Genomic DNA, 15,769 nt, shown 5'->3' with positions numbered 1-15,769 from the left:
AGTCAGCAGATGGGGAATCCAGCCAGGATTGTGCCCTTCCCTTCAGGATGGCAAGCTCTCCCTGGCCCAAGGAAGGTCTGGAATTGCCATCCAGGAGCCAGATCCTGGAGTCAGAGACCTTAGGAATCTAAGTAGTGCTCTATTCTACCATGGCTGAACTGGTACCCAAGTCACATGACAAAGTCCTCCCTGTTCCTTCTTATTTTCTTAAAGCAGGAGACTCTTCTATGGCCACCACTGCCTCAGGCCTGCAGCAAATACTGCCTGGCTACCTCTGAAATTCACTCAACACCCATGGGCTCTTTAAACAGCATGTGATAAATGCTCCAGGCCTAGGTCTCTTCTATCAGGGCAATGGGCTCTGCTCTGGCCTAGGGTGGGTCCAGAGATGCTGCCCAGGAGCCAAGGCCTGCAACTGGGGGCCCTAGGAGCCTGTTTGGTGCTCTAATCCACTGTGACTGAGCTGGTACCCAAGCTGCAAGACAAAGTACTCTTTTTTTTTTTTTTTTTTTTTTTGGGATGGAGTTTCGCTCTTGTTACCCAGGCTAGAGTGCAATGGTGCAATCTCGGCTCACCACAACCTCCGCCTCCCAGGTTCAAGCAGTTCTCCTGCCTCAGCCTCCTGAGTAGCTGGGACTACAGGCACACGCCACCATGCCCAGCTAATTTTTGTATTTTTAGTAGAGACGGGGTTTCACCATGTTGACCAGGATGGTCTCTATCTCTTGACCTCGTGATCCACCCGCCTCGGCCTCCCAAAGTGCTGGGATTACAGGCGTGAGCCACCGTGCCCGGCCCCCCACTGGTGTTTTACTAAGTTGCATGCACCCCAAGTCTACTGGCCCTGAGCCCAGCATAGCACCAGGACTTGCCCCAAAATTGCAGTTTTTGTGGCTTAGACTGCTTTTGAAATTTATTTAGAACGCCAGAGCACTTTAGCCCACAACAGTGGGCCCAGCTGGAACTCAGGTTCTGACCACTGGAAGGCAGTTCCTCTCTGGTAGGTTGGGTCTAAATCCTCCCTCCCTTGGTGCTGGCTGAATTCTGCTCTGTGTTCCTTTTCACTGTGACATGTCAGCTCCGAGTTCCAATGCAGAGTTCCACAGTCACTGCTCTCTTCACCCCCAGCAGTTCAGGACTGTCTTTTCTACCCTCTTCAGTGCCTCTTCCCTCGCTGTAGTGTTAAAACCAGGCACTGTGATCACTCACCTGATTTTTGGTTCTATAAAGACGCTTTTTTTACGCAGATAGTTGTTCGATTTGGTGTTCTTCCTGTCGCGGGTGATTGCCAGAAGGTTCCATTTGGCTATTTTGCTTCACTTCCTCCAGAAAAACAAAAATGAAAACAAAACAACAACAACAACAAAACTTGAGGTTTGTTAGAACTAGTAAGAAACTATATTCTGTAACAGATACAAAAGCATAGATATATTGTTGGCCTTTGGAAGCTCTTGGAAATACTGTGTGTACATCTATTAGGCATTTCAGCAAATCATCTAAATTTGCTGAATCTAATGGCAGTGGGAGTGGGCACCTGTGACTGAAGATTAGTCACTTAGATTGTTGAAGAATAATTATTTATTTGGTCCTGTGTAAAAGAGAGGAAGTGTAGAAGTGACAGGGAAAGGAGAGGGCCCTTACTCTCCTTTTTCCTTTCTTTTTTGTCACCCCTCTTCTGTCCCTCCTTTCCTCAATCTCTTTCTTCTCTCTTTCCATAAGCCCAAAAACTGTCTAATAAACTCAACATGTTGAAGAGTATTCATGCCAGTTTATTTTGTAATTATGTAGAAAAGGGGCATAATATCCACTCTTTGGCTCAGGAGTTTAGTGTTCGTAGTTACGCACTTTTTCAGCAAGGTATCTGTTTTTGCCTACATTCAGAGTACTAAACAGACTTCTGCTACTAAACCCAAATGTACACATGGTCATGCTTGTTACATATTAACTTTACAAAGATATTGAAAAGTGCCTTAGGGAGTGAACTCATGTTTGTAACTTCTAACTGTAAAAGTAGACGTAACATGTACCTAGTTGAAGTTCTCTTGTATTCAGAGTAATCTCTCTAAACAAATGCAATTAAAAATGATACTAACATGTCAGCAGGACAATATGTATTTTAGTTAAAAAAAAACTGCATCAGCATGATGGTGTCAGTGTTCAGTTTGAAAGCACGTTTCCTGTGGTTCTAAATGCCAATTAGTATGATGTAGGAATTGGTGACACAAATGAGGGGTATAAATGTCAACATCATTAATTATCCCTAGCTGTTAATTAGACAGTAGATGTAGCACTAGAAAAACTCGGAACGTCTTAAATTTATTAAGAGAATGTTAAATAAACTTTCATGTCCCCATTGTGATTTAGCAATGGACTTGCCAATGAAAAAACAATAGTACATATGAACAGCAGTTTTATTATTTTATTCTTTCTGGATTCAATGGATTATTTTTAGTTTGTTAAGTATCCATTTCCTTTACTCCAAAGCATCCTAATTTCCTTTCAGGAAAGTGTCATGTCATTCTTATTGGGTATAATTTCAAGGAAATGTTAAGCATGTGCATTAACCTTCTTAACCAAGGGGCAGGCATTTGACAAAGCCAATTAATTGCTTCCTTCCTGAAATTTGCATCTTGGTAGGAATACATTCACTCTGGCAGTGACTTGACCAAATTGTTTCTGCTCTAAGACTCCGTTGTTTCTTCTTTTGTTCTTACCCATTTTTAAGCGTATTTATCCATTCTTAATGTTTCTTATCTTTCTGTTCAACATTTTGCTCAAGCTACAGTTGACTTCTGTTGCTTTCAATCTAAGATCTTGACATAGACAGCATATGACAAAAATTACTTTGAATTTTCATTCCAAATTTTCCTGAGTGAGGTCCAATTTGGACTTTATATAACTAGTGAAGTAGCACTAATCATATATTCATATATAAATTTCATTCTTTATAATCCATAGATTAAACAACTGAAGCTTGTTTCTGTCACTTGAACTATTTTACTTTTGCCCATCATATTGGGAAAATTTCTATAATGACAGCTCAGCAAGTAGGATTAACAGAGACTATTTGTGTGTGTGTGTGTGTGTGTGTGTGTGTATGTGTGACTTTGAAGATGAGAATTCTTTTGCCAGTTTCCATTTCTGATCCATTGAAACCTCTAACAATAATAGTAATAATGATGATGACAGTAATTTTATAGAAAGCATAATGTGTTTTCTGGCAACTGAGAAAATAGCTGGTATGGCCTTTGAAATAATGCGTCACAGTGTATGGATGACTAAAAGCCTAGTAATTCGTGACAGCAAGTCTTTTTTGCATGTTTATGACCACATGTTGTGCTTATGGGTCTGCAGTTGCAGCCGTTCTAAGATTCTCGATGCTTACTGTCTTAGTTTGTTTTGTGCTGTTATAACAGAATGTTGGATATTGGGTAATTGATAAAGAATAGCGATTTATTTTTTACAGATCTAGAGGCTGGGAAGTCCAAGGCCCAGGGGCATGCATTTGGTGAGGCCCTTCTTGCTGTGTCACAACATAATGAAAAGCATTATATAGACAAGAAAGAGAGCAAGAGAGGGGGTTGAACTCATTCTTTTATGAGGAATCTACTCCTGGAATGATTAACCCACTCTCTTGATAACAACATTAATCCATTTATGACAGCAGAGCCTGTATGACCTGATCACTTCCTAAAAGTCCCACCTCTCAACATTGTTGCATTGAAGATTAAGTTTCCCCACATGAACTGTGGGAACACATTCAAACCATAGCACTTGCCATTCTGCCTCTGGATGCAGCACCTTTGCTCAACAAAAGCAGCTGTTTCTTCCTGGAGCTAGACCTTTGAGTTAATCTTATTTTAGAGAGACCTTCAGATATATTCTATTATGTAAAGTGAAAAATCAAGTTCAAATTATTAAGTTGTCCTTGAAATGTCCATGGTTAGTAGCATCTAACGTATCCATGCTGCATTATGTAAAATGAAAAATCAAATTCAAATTATCATCAAGTTTCCCTTGAAATATCCATAGTCAGTTGCATCTTAGGTATCCAATTGTCATCTGTTCTTATCCCCTTACCAAGCCATTCTCAATATATATATGGCATGGCTCTTACTGTATGGCATGGCTAAAAAGTAAAGATGGTATTACACTTATCTTGGACAGGAAGAACATATTGAGAAAATAATAGCACTAGCAAAATTCTCTTGAAGGATTCATTTTCTTTAACCAGAATAAAACTTCAGATGGAGCAAAAAATCAGCCAGTGTACAGTAACAGGTACGGCCTATTTTTCTGGGAATATTGCTAGTTCAGTAAAGAAAGCATAATTTGCCCCTTAATTTGCATGTAATTAAAAGTGGGTGTAAATATAACTGCAGAACTGCGTTTGAGCTGTAACTCTGGGCACACTGCTTATGGGATAGACCTGCTTCACAAGGAGCAGTATCTCTGCTGCTGGTATACACTGCTGCTTAAGTAAAAGTTGCTGTTTAACACCACCGGCTTACCCTTGAATTCTTTTCTGGATGAAGCCAAGAAGTCTCCTGGGATAAGCCCAATTTGGGGGCTTGCCTGCCTTGCATTAGAAGCATTGGAGAAGGAGACTTAAGTGTTCCTGGGAGAGTCAGGGAAGACTTCCCATAGCAGTCAGCCTTGTTGCTGATAGTTTTGCAGGAGTTAGATGCTGAGATGTCAGTTTAGCCTAAAGGGTAATCATATATTTAAGCAGGCAATTTAATGTACTTAAAATATAGGTATACATAAGGCACTGTGGAAGTGCATATGAAAGGAAAACTTATTTTGCTGATGTGAGAACCAGGGAAATGTATAGCCTTGAAATGCCATTGAAGTTAGGCTCAGAGGAATGAACAAATGGAAGTACTGAATAGGAGAGTGTAGCCATTTATCCGTGAAAGACGAATCAGCAATGAGGTTGGACACAAAGAACTTACCCCCACCTAGGGACTTATTTTCCAGTCTGTTACTTCTTCCCATGCCTGGATCTTCAGCTTATCTTTGGCATCATAACATCCTGGGAGATTTTCTTAGGCTCTCCTTTCAAGACTTCAAGTATTTAATTGAAACCATTGATGAAAATGACATGATATTTTCTAATTAATATCGAACACACACACACACACAATTTCCTCACATATAGGAACTCCTGATATTTTGCATGTCATCTAAAATCTCATTATTCATCTTGTAAAGGAAGATTAATTCAAAGATGAAAACAGATGGACACACAAATGAACAAAGGCAAGTGATGAAATGCAGAACTTCCTGCATTCAAGCATTAAAGTATGATAACTGTGGAGAACTGTGATGGATCTTGTGAACATGCTTTAATACAAGACCGTAAGTAAGACTCCTGAAAGCTAGGCAAGAAAAAAATCCTCATCTACAGAGAATATGCTTATATAAATTGTAAGGGAATTGCATGTGGCACTGCATTGTTCACAGAAAAAGAAAATTGTGTGATTTAAATTTTGATGTTTTCAAGAGCCCCCCGCAGCAGGTGTGGGTTATGAAAAGGGCTCTCTCTAGCATAAGTTGTGAGGATTACTTGGAAGGCATGAAATTATGGTCTCAGTAAGCATAGACTTATTTCTAAGCATTTTATCTTTAAGAAGAACCGTAAACTTCGATGATGACAGTTTTATGTATTATTTTTTCTGACTAGTTTTTTTTATGGGTTAGGATTTGAGCTTCTGAGGAATAAGAGACACCCGAAGGACTCCACTTGAGATGGCCAGCTCATGCCCACTGCTTAAAGCCAGGTGCCGGATTGGCACTATGTGCAACCATCAACACATAAGAAGTTGAAAAACTGCTTTGAACTGATGCTCAGGTCTTTTTTTTTTTTTCAACTTTTAAGTTCAGGGATACATGTGCAGATTCGTTATCTAGGTAAACATGTGTCATGGGAGTTTGTTGTACAGATGATTTCATGTCCCAGTTATTCAGCTTAGTACCCATTAGTTCTTTTTCCTGATCTTCTCCTTCCTTCCACCCTTCACACTCTGATAGGTCCCAGTATGTGTATTCCCCTCTATGTGATCATGTGTTCTCATCATTTTAGCTCCCACTTGTAAGTGACAAGATATGGTATTTGGTTTTCTGTTCCTGTGTTAGTTTGCTAAAAATAATGACCTCCAGCTCCATCCATGTCCCTGCAAAGGACATAATCTCGATCGTTTTTGTGGATGCATAGTACTCCATGGTATATATGTACCACATTTTCTTTATGCAGTCTACCATTGATGGCAGGTAGGTTGATTCCTTGTCATTTGTATTGTGTATAGTGCTGCAATGAATGTACATGTGCATGTTTGTTTGTAATAGAATGGCTTATATTTCTTTGGATGTATACCCAAATGGGATTGCTGGATCTAATGATAGTTCTGTCTTTAGGTCTTTGAGGAATTTCCACATTGTCTTCCACAATGATTGAACTAATTTATACCGCCACCAACAGGGTGTAAGTGTTTCTTTTTCCCCACAACCTCACCAGCATCTGTTATTTTAACTTTTTGGTAATAGCCATTCTGACTGGTGTTAGATGATATCTCATTGTGGTTTTGATTTGCTTTTCTTTAATGATCAGTGATGTTGAGCTTTTTTTCAAATGATTGTTGGATGCATGTATGTTTTCCTTTGAAAAGTGTTTGTTCATGTCCTTTGCCCACTTTTTAATGGGGTTGTTTTTTTCTTGTAAATTTGTTTGTTTCTTATAGATGCTGGATATTAGACCTTTGTCAGATGCATAGTTTGCAAAAATTTTCTCTTTCTGTATGTTGTCTGGTTACTCTGTTGACAGTTTCTTTTGCAGAACAGAAGCTATTTAGTTTAATTAGATTCCATTTGTTACTTTTTGCTTTTGTTGTAATTGCTTTTGGCATTTTCTTCATGAAATCTTTGCCCATGACTATGTCCTGAATAGTATTGCCTAGGTTGTCTTCTAGGGTTTTTGTAGTTTTAGGTTTTACATTCAAGTCTTTAATCCTTTGTGAGTTAATATTTGTATATGGTATAAGGAAAGGGTAGAGTTTTAATCCTCTGCATGTGGCTGACCAGTTATTCCAGCACCATTTATTGAATAGGGAATCCTTTCCCCATTGCTTGTTTTTGTCCATTGTTTCAAAGATCAGATAGTTGTAGGTGTATGACCTTATTTCTGTGTTCTCTATTATGTTCCATTGGTCTATGTGTCTGTTTTTGTACCAGCACCATGCTGTTTTAGTTACTGTAGCCCTGTAGTATAGTTTGAAATTAGGCAAAGTGATGGCTCCAGCTTTCTTCTTTTTACTTAGGATTGCCTTGGCTATATAGGCTCTTTTATGACTTTTAAAATAGTTTTCTCTAGTTCTATGAAGAATGTTGGTAGTAGCTTATCAGAAAGAGCACTGAATCTATAAATTGCTTTGGGTAGTATGGCCATTTTAATGACACTGATTTTTCCTATCCATAAGCATGGAATGTTTTTCCATTTGTTTTTGTCATCTATGATTTCTTTGAGTAGTGGTTTGAGTTCTCCTTGTAGAGATCTTTCACCTTTCTAGTTAGCTGTGTTCCTATTTTCTTTTTGTGATGCCCAGGTCTTTAGTAGTTGCAAGCTGAAAGTCCAAAGAAACAAGAAGATACGGCCACAGTTTCTCAGGAATAATCTTGAATAAAGGCCATTACTGGCTTTATGGCTTGATCTATAGTATTTTTGGTATTATCATGGGTCCATTATCCTGAAAAGCACACCCTAAGCCTGGTTCTGAATCAGTAGGTCAAATCCTGGGTAGAGATAACCGTAAAACTAGCCTCATGGAAGGGAGGGAAGAACAACAAAAGGAAAGAATGAACATATATGAAGCAAACAAATAATAATAACAAAAGCACTCTCACTCAAAATGAGGCTAAAAATGAAGATCCCCAAAGTAAAAAAGGCAGCCAATACAATAAATAATTAGATGCTGAAATTAATCCAGATGAAATTAATATTATGACTATGTTCCTGAAAAAAGTTTAGAATAACTATTTTGAAGACATTCAAAGGCCTAAATGAAAATATCACTTCCTTAAAAAAGAATCAGAAAGCTTGAAACAAGGAAGAAAAGAAGAAAGAGCAATGTGTATGAGAAATATCATTATTGAAATAAAAATGCAGTCAGCCAAATAGATTCTGACCAGAGTATAGAATGAAATTGCCCATGTTTCCAGATGTATGGATGCAAACTGTAAAAAAGAAGAGATAAGACATGAAAGGTAGATTGAGAAGTTCTATATTAGTCTTAGAAGACTTTTATGTCTCATGGTTTCTATGGGTCAGGATTTTAGGTTGGTGGTTCTGGCTCAGGATTTACTATGATGTTGTAGTGCAGGTGTTAGTTGAAAATGCAGCCATCTGAAGGATTGACTAGAACTAGAGAAGGCACTTCTAAGCTCATGAAACTAGTTGTTAGCTTCACAGCCTTTTAAAATGGGAAGCTATTGGAGGTTTTTGAGCAGAAGTGTTGTTGATTTACATAGTTTTAACTGGATTACATTAGTTGTTGTTTGAGAATCATTTGAAAGTAAGCAAGGGCAGATATAAATTAATTAGAAGGCCATTGAAATAAACTAGGTAGGATGTGATGGTTACTGGCTCAGGGGAGCAGTGTAGGGTGATAAGAAATGCTCAGGTCTGAATATGTGTTGGCAATAGAGCCAACAAGTTTTATTGATATATTGGACCTGGAATTTTAAAGAGTTGCTTCTACAACAATAGAATTACATCTTTGTCAAAATTTTTGGATTTTTAGATAGTTTGGTGTGTGTGTGTACCATTAATGCATTTTTAATTTTTGTATAGTTGATTTGACCCATTTCCTTCTTCATGGTTTTTGGGTTATCTGTGCTTTCTAAAAATTACACTTTAAATTGCACAAAATATTTTCTTTCTTTTTTCCACTGAGTGTATTATAAGGTGTTGAGAGTGAATTGGGTTCTTATTTTTTATCCCCCTTTTAATGGCTATCCCAACTATCCACTGAATAATCAAATTTTGTACAATTAAATGCAATTTGTAAAAACTGAGTAAAATGTTAATTTTACTCTGTTTTATTTGTTGAGATTGCATTAAATCTACAGATAAACTCAGGGGTATTTTACATTCCTTCTCTTGTCCAAGAATAAGTCATATCATTTTATCCATTCAAGTCTTTGTCACTGTCTTTCACAAAATAGCACCTTCATTATTTTTAGGTATTGCATTTCTTCTATTGCTGTAGTAAGATCTATATAGATATATATTTTTAGCAGTTTTATTTTGGTAAAAAATAAAATATAAACATAAAATTTGTTACCCATCTTAAATATGCAGTTTGATGAATTTTAGTAAATTGACACATTTCAATTCATATTCAATGATTACTCAAAAAAGTGTCCTTATGTTCATTTGCAATCAATTCCTGTTCCTCCTTCCAGCTCCAGAAACCACTGATGTTTTATAAATGGAAGTAGAAAATGTATAATCTTTTGTTCTTGATTACATGTCAGCTATTAACTTTACTGTTTTTTAAGATGCAGCTCCAGTGCTTATTATGTTGTTATATGTAGTATAAATCAGCTTAAGTCCATTAATCTTTTATCTTTATAATTGCTTTCTTCTATTTTACTGGCTTTATTTTACTGTTATATTCCAAATTTATTAAAGTGAGCTATGAATTTATTTGCTATTATTCTTTCTTGCATAGTAATTAAGTGTTTAGGGTTAGGAATATCTCTTGAGCTCTACTTAATCACATTCCATAGATTCTAATATGTACATCACCCTATTTTATTTTAAACTTTCTACATTTTGGTTTATCTCTTTGGCCCATATTGTTGAAGAGAAAACTTTACATTTTCAGCTGGTCAAGGTGTTGTTTCCTTTTTTTCTAAAAACATTAATTTATAGCTTTTCTCTCTTTTTTTTAACGATTAATATGAGTGTGGCCTTTACTATTTCTACCTTTTAAAATTTTAATACACTTTCTGGTTCATTTTTATAAGCATTTATTAGTCCCTGGATGAGACATTATATATTCTGTTGAGTGCAATGCTTATATGTAAATATATTAGCATTATATTATTAACTATATAATTGATATGCTCAATGCATAAAAATCATTTAAGGTGCTGAGAAAAATGATGATTTCTGGGAACTACTCCCAGAAAACCTGATTTCATAGGCCAGAGTGCAGTCTTGAAATATATTTTATTTTATAAGAATCCTAGGAAAGTTTGCTGCAAGTGGTCTTTGGTCCACACTTTATGAAAGTCTTCTCCGGGCCGGGCGCGGTGGCTCACGCCTGTAGTCCCAGCACTTTGGGAGGCCGAGGCGGGTGGATCACGAGGTCAAGAGATCGAGACCATCCTTGTCAATAAGGTGAAACCCCGTCTCTACTAAAAATACAAAAATTAGCTGGGCATGGTGGCGCACGCCTGTAGTCCCAGCCACTCGGGAGGCTGAGGCAGGAGAATTGCCTGAACCCAGGAGACGGAAGTTGCGGTGAGCCGAGATCGCACCATTGCACTCTAGCCTGGGTAACAAAAGCGAAACTCCATCTCAAAAAAAAAAAAAGTCTTCTCCATATTGTTACTTATTTTGATAATGTATTTAATTTTCAATTAAATTCACCTTGAAAAAGGTGAATTAAAAGTTCCTTAATATTATTGTACTTTCTGTTTTATTTTTGGGAGGATTGCATTTTGAAAAATGATATTTTACTATTTAATACATCAAAATTTAAATAAAACAATAAGAAATTTACATTTTATTGTTTTCAGTTGTCCTTTGTTATGTCAATTTTTTTTGAAAGGCTGATTGATATAAATATCCATCTTCTAGTTTCGCTGTGTGTTTCTATGTGTGTATTTTCCCAGTATAATTCTTCTGTTTTATTTCCACTTTTTAAATGACTTTGATGCACATGTATTTCTTATGGACAGAAATGTGTGTGTGTGTGTGTGTGTGTGTGTGTGTGTTTTACCCAGTCTGACAATGTTTTCCCTTTAATAATTCAGTTTTTCTCATTTTCATTATGACAGATACGTGCAGTCTTGGGCTGTCATTGTATATTGGAAAAATGAGACTTTGTGTTGGCTTTAGATTAGAAACTGTTGGGAATACTTCTGTTTAATTCAAGCTTGTCATAAACACCTGCAGCCGGGATTGATAATTATAAAACCTATCTAAACCACCAGAAGTTACACTGAGCTTTTATAGTGTGTATCAAATAGGACTTAATCCAAGGTGAGAAAAGAGAGGAGATAAAAGAAAATTTCCAGTGAATTCTCTTGCATTTGAAATGTATATATACAATTATGAATTATAAAAATACTAGCTAAGTTTATAAAATTATCTAAAACATCTTTCACAAACCTTGAGACCCATATACATAGAGTACCACTTTCATTTTTTAACCTTGCAGAGGTACATAATATCTAATAAACTGATTCTATTTAAAGTATATAATTTGATAAATTTTGATGTATGAATACACACCTGAAATCATAACCACAATCAAATTAATGAATATATCCATTGCCCTCAAGAATCTCCTCAAGCCCCTTTGTAAATCGTCCCTCTGTGTCCACTTCCCTGATATCTTCAAGCAAACACTGCTGTACTTTCTCGAACTATGAATTACTTTGCATTTTCTAGAATTTTAAATAAATGAAATGATACAGAAGCAGCTACTCTTATGTTTGTCTTCTATCAGTTAGCACCTAATTATTTTGAGATTCATTTATGTTCTTGGATGTACTGACTGTTCATTCCTTTTGGTGAGTTCCTTTCTATGGATACACTACAATTTGTTTATTCATTCACCTGTTGATGGGTTGTTTCTGATCTTTGGCTATTGCAAATAGAATTTGCTATGAACATTTGTGTACAAGTCTTTCTTGTGAACGTTTGCTAAACTACTACTCTTAGATAAACATCTAGGGGTGGAATGGATGAGTCATATGGTAGGTGTATGTTATGTTTATTTTAAGAAACTGCAAAACTGTTTTCCAAAGAGGATGTACCATTTTATATTCCAACAAAAATGTGTGAGAGTTCTAGTTGTTCTATGTATTTGCTAATATTTGGTTTAATCAAGTTTTTAAATTCTAGCCATTCTAATGAGTGGTATCTCACTGTGAATTTAATTTAAATATCCCCAATAACTAATGATGTTGATCCTTTTCTCAGGTGCTTATTGATTATTCATATATTATCTTTGATGAAGCATTTGTTTTAATCTTACAATTTTTTCAGTTTTAATAGCTTTAAAGGTACAAGTGGTTTTCAGTTACATGGATGAATTTTATGGTGGTGAAGTCTAGGATTTTACTGTACTCATCACCTGAGTAGTGTACATTGTACCCAATAGGTAATTTTTCATCCCTCACCCTGCTCCAGTTTTCCCTGGTTCTGAAACTCCAATGTCCATTATATCATGCTGTGTGCCATTGTGTGCCCATAGCTTAGCTCCCACTTACAATGTGAGAATTTGTAGAATTTGTTTTTTGATTTCTGAGTCACTACACTTAGAATAATGCCCTCCAGTTCCATACAAGTTGCTGCAAAATACTTTATGTTTTTCTTTTTTAATGGTAGAGTAGTATTCCATGGCGTATATATACAATATTGTCTTTATCAGCTCATCAGTTGATGGGCACTTAGGTTAATTCCCTATCTTTGCAATTATTAACTGTGCTGCTACAAACATGTGCATGCAGGTGTCTTTTTGATATAGTGACTTTTTTTTCCCCTTTGTGTAGATACTCAGTAGTGACATTTTTTAGTTCTTTAAGAAATCTCCTTACTGTTTTCCATAGAGGTTTTATTAATTTACATTCCCACCACCAGTGTATAAGCATTCCTTTTCCACCATATCCATGCCAATATCTATTGTTTTTTTTTGACTTTAATAATGGCCATTCTTCTGGGGTAAGGAGGTATCTCATTGTGGTTTTAATTTGTATTTCCTTGATGATTAGTGATGTTGAACCTTTTTTTCATATGTTTGTTGGCCATTTGTATATCTTCTTTTGAGAAATGTCTATTCACGTCCTTTGCCCACTTTTTAATGGGATTATTTGTTTTTTCTTGCTGATTTGTTTGAGTTCTTTACAGATTCTGGATATTCGTCTTCTGTTGTATGCATAATTTGCAAATATTTTCTTCCATTCTGTAGATTGTCTTTTTACTCTGATTATTTCTTTTGCTTTATAGAATCCCTTTAGCTTAATTCGATCTCATTTATTTATTTTTGTTTTTCTTGCATTTGCTTTTAGAGTCTTAGTCATAAGACCAATGTCCCAAAGAGTTTATCTTAGGTTTTTTTTTCTTCTAGAATTTTTCTTTTTTTTTTTTTTCTTTTTTCTTTTTTATTTATTTATTTATTTATTTATTTTTTATTGCATTTTAGGTTTTGGGGTACATGTGAATAACATGCAAGGTTGTTGCATAGGTGCACATGTGGCAGTATGATTTGCTGCCTCCCTCCCCTTCACCTATATCTGGCATTTCTCCACATGCTATCCCTCCCCAACTTCCCACCCCCCCACTATCACCCCTCCCCCCCAACAGACCCCCGTGTATCTTCTAGAATTTTTATGGTTTATGGTCTAGGATTTAAGTCTTTAATCCACCTTGAGTTAATTTTTTTTATATGGTGAGAGATAGGTATCCAGTTTCATTCTTCTATGTGTGGCTAATTTTCCCAGCCCCACTTATTAAATAGGGTGTCTTTCCCCAATTTATGTTTTTGTATGGTTTGTGAAAGATCAGTTGGTTGTAAGTATTTGGCTTACTTTCTGGCTTTTCTAATACGTTCCATTGGTTTATGTATCTACTTTAATACCACTACCATTCTGTTTTGCTTACTATAGACATGTAGTATAGTTAGAAGTCAAGTAATGTGATCCCTCCAGATTTATTCTTTTTCCTTAAGATTACTTTGGCTATTCAGACTCTTTTCTAGTTCTATGTGAATTTTAGGACTTTTTTTTTCTAATTTTGTGAAAAATAATGTTGGTATTTTGATAGGAATTACTTTGAATCTACAGATTCCTTTGGGCAGTATGGTCACTTTCATGATACTGATTCTTCCAATCCACGAATATGGGATGTATTTCTATTTATTTGTGTCACCTATGATTTCTTTCAGCAGTGTTTGGAGTTCTGGTAGAGATCTTTCATCTTCTTGGTTAAGTATATTCCTAAGTATTTTTTTCAACTATATAAAAGGGACAGAATTTTAAATTTGATTCTCAGCTTGGTTGTTGTGGGTGTATAGTAGTGCTACTGATTTGTGTACATTGATTTTGTAACCTGAGACTTTACCAAGTTCATGTATTAGATCCAGGAGTCTTTTTAAGGAGTCTTTGGGGGTTTTTTAGGTGTAAGTTTATATCATTGGCAAACAGAGATAGTTTGACTTCCTCTTTTCCAATCGGATGTCCTTTATTTCTTTCTTTTGCATAATTGTTCTGGCTAGGACTTCTAGTACTATGTTGAATAGAATTGGTGAAAGTGGTCATCCTTGTCTTGTTCCAATTCTTAAGGGGAATGCTTTTAACTTTTCCTCATTTATTATGATGTTGGCTGTAGTTTTGTCATTTATGGCTTTTATTGTTTTGAGGTAAGTTCCTTCTATGGCTAGTTTTTTGAGGGTTTTTAATCATAAAGCGGTGCCAAATTTTCTCAAATACTTTTTCTGCACCTATTGAGATAATCATATGGTATTTTTTTCAGTTCTGCTTATGTGATGAATTATATTTATTGACTTGCTTATGTTGAACCATGCCAGCATCCCTGGAATAAAACCCACTCAATCATGGTGAATTTCTTTTTAATGTGCTCTTGGATTCAGTTTGCTAGTATTTCATTGACATTTTTTGCATCTATATTCATTAGGGATGTTGGTTTGTAGTTTTTTTTTTTTTTTTTTTTTTGTAATGTTCATTCCTGGCTTTGGTATCAGGTTAATACTTGCTTTGTAGAATAATTTAGGGAGTATTCCCTCCTCCTCAATCTTTTGGAATAGTTTTGGTATAACTGGTATCAATTATTCTTTGAATATCTGATCAAATTTATCTGTGAATCCATCTGGCCCTGGGATTTGTTGTTGTTGTTGGCAGTTTTAAAATTACTGATTCAACCTTACTGCTTGTTATTGGTCTGTTCAGAATTTCTATTTATTCCTGATTCAACCTAGGGGAGTTTTATATTTCCAGGGCTTATTCATGTCCTCTAGCTTTTTTTAGTTTGTGTGAATAGAGTTGTTCATAGTAGTCTCAAATGATCTTTTATATTTTTGTGGTGTACATTGTAGTGTCTTCATTTCCATTTCTAACTGAGCTCATTTGAATCTTCTCTTTTCTTGTTTAATATAAGTAGTGGTCTATCGATTTTGTTTATCTTTTCACAGAACTAGCTTTTTGCTTCATTGATTTTTTGTGTCATTCTGGTTTCAATTTTATTTAGCTCTGCTCTGATCTTTGTTATTTCTTTTCTTTTGCTAGATTTGGGTTTTGAAAGCTTTTAAAATTTCCATTTTGATTTTATTATTAACATCAAAACCACTCAGGAGTGGATTATTTAATTTCCTTGTATTTGCATAGTTTTGAGAGTTCCTTTTGGTATTGATTTCTAGTTTTATGCTGTTGTGGTCTGAGAAGATACTTGATATTATTTCAACTTTTACAAATTTATCGAGACTTGTTTTGTGGCCTAGCATATGACTTATTATGGCAAATG

Source organism: Aotus nancymaae, unplaced genomic scaffold (assembly GCF_030222135.1).
Source record: "Aotus nancymaae isolate 86718 unplaced genomic scaffold, 86718_ANA_hifiasm-v0.15.2.pri h1tg000012l, whole genome shotgun sequence".
NCBI classification, from domain to species: Eukaryota; Metazoa; Chordata; class Mammalia; order Primates; family Aotidae; genus Aotus; species Aotus nancymaae.
The sequence above is the reverse complement of the archived record's forward strand: the minus strand, read 5'-3'. Positions refer to the sequence as shown.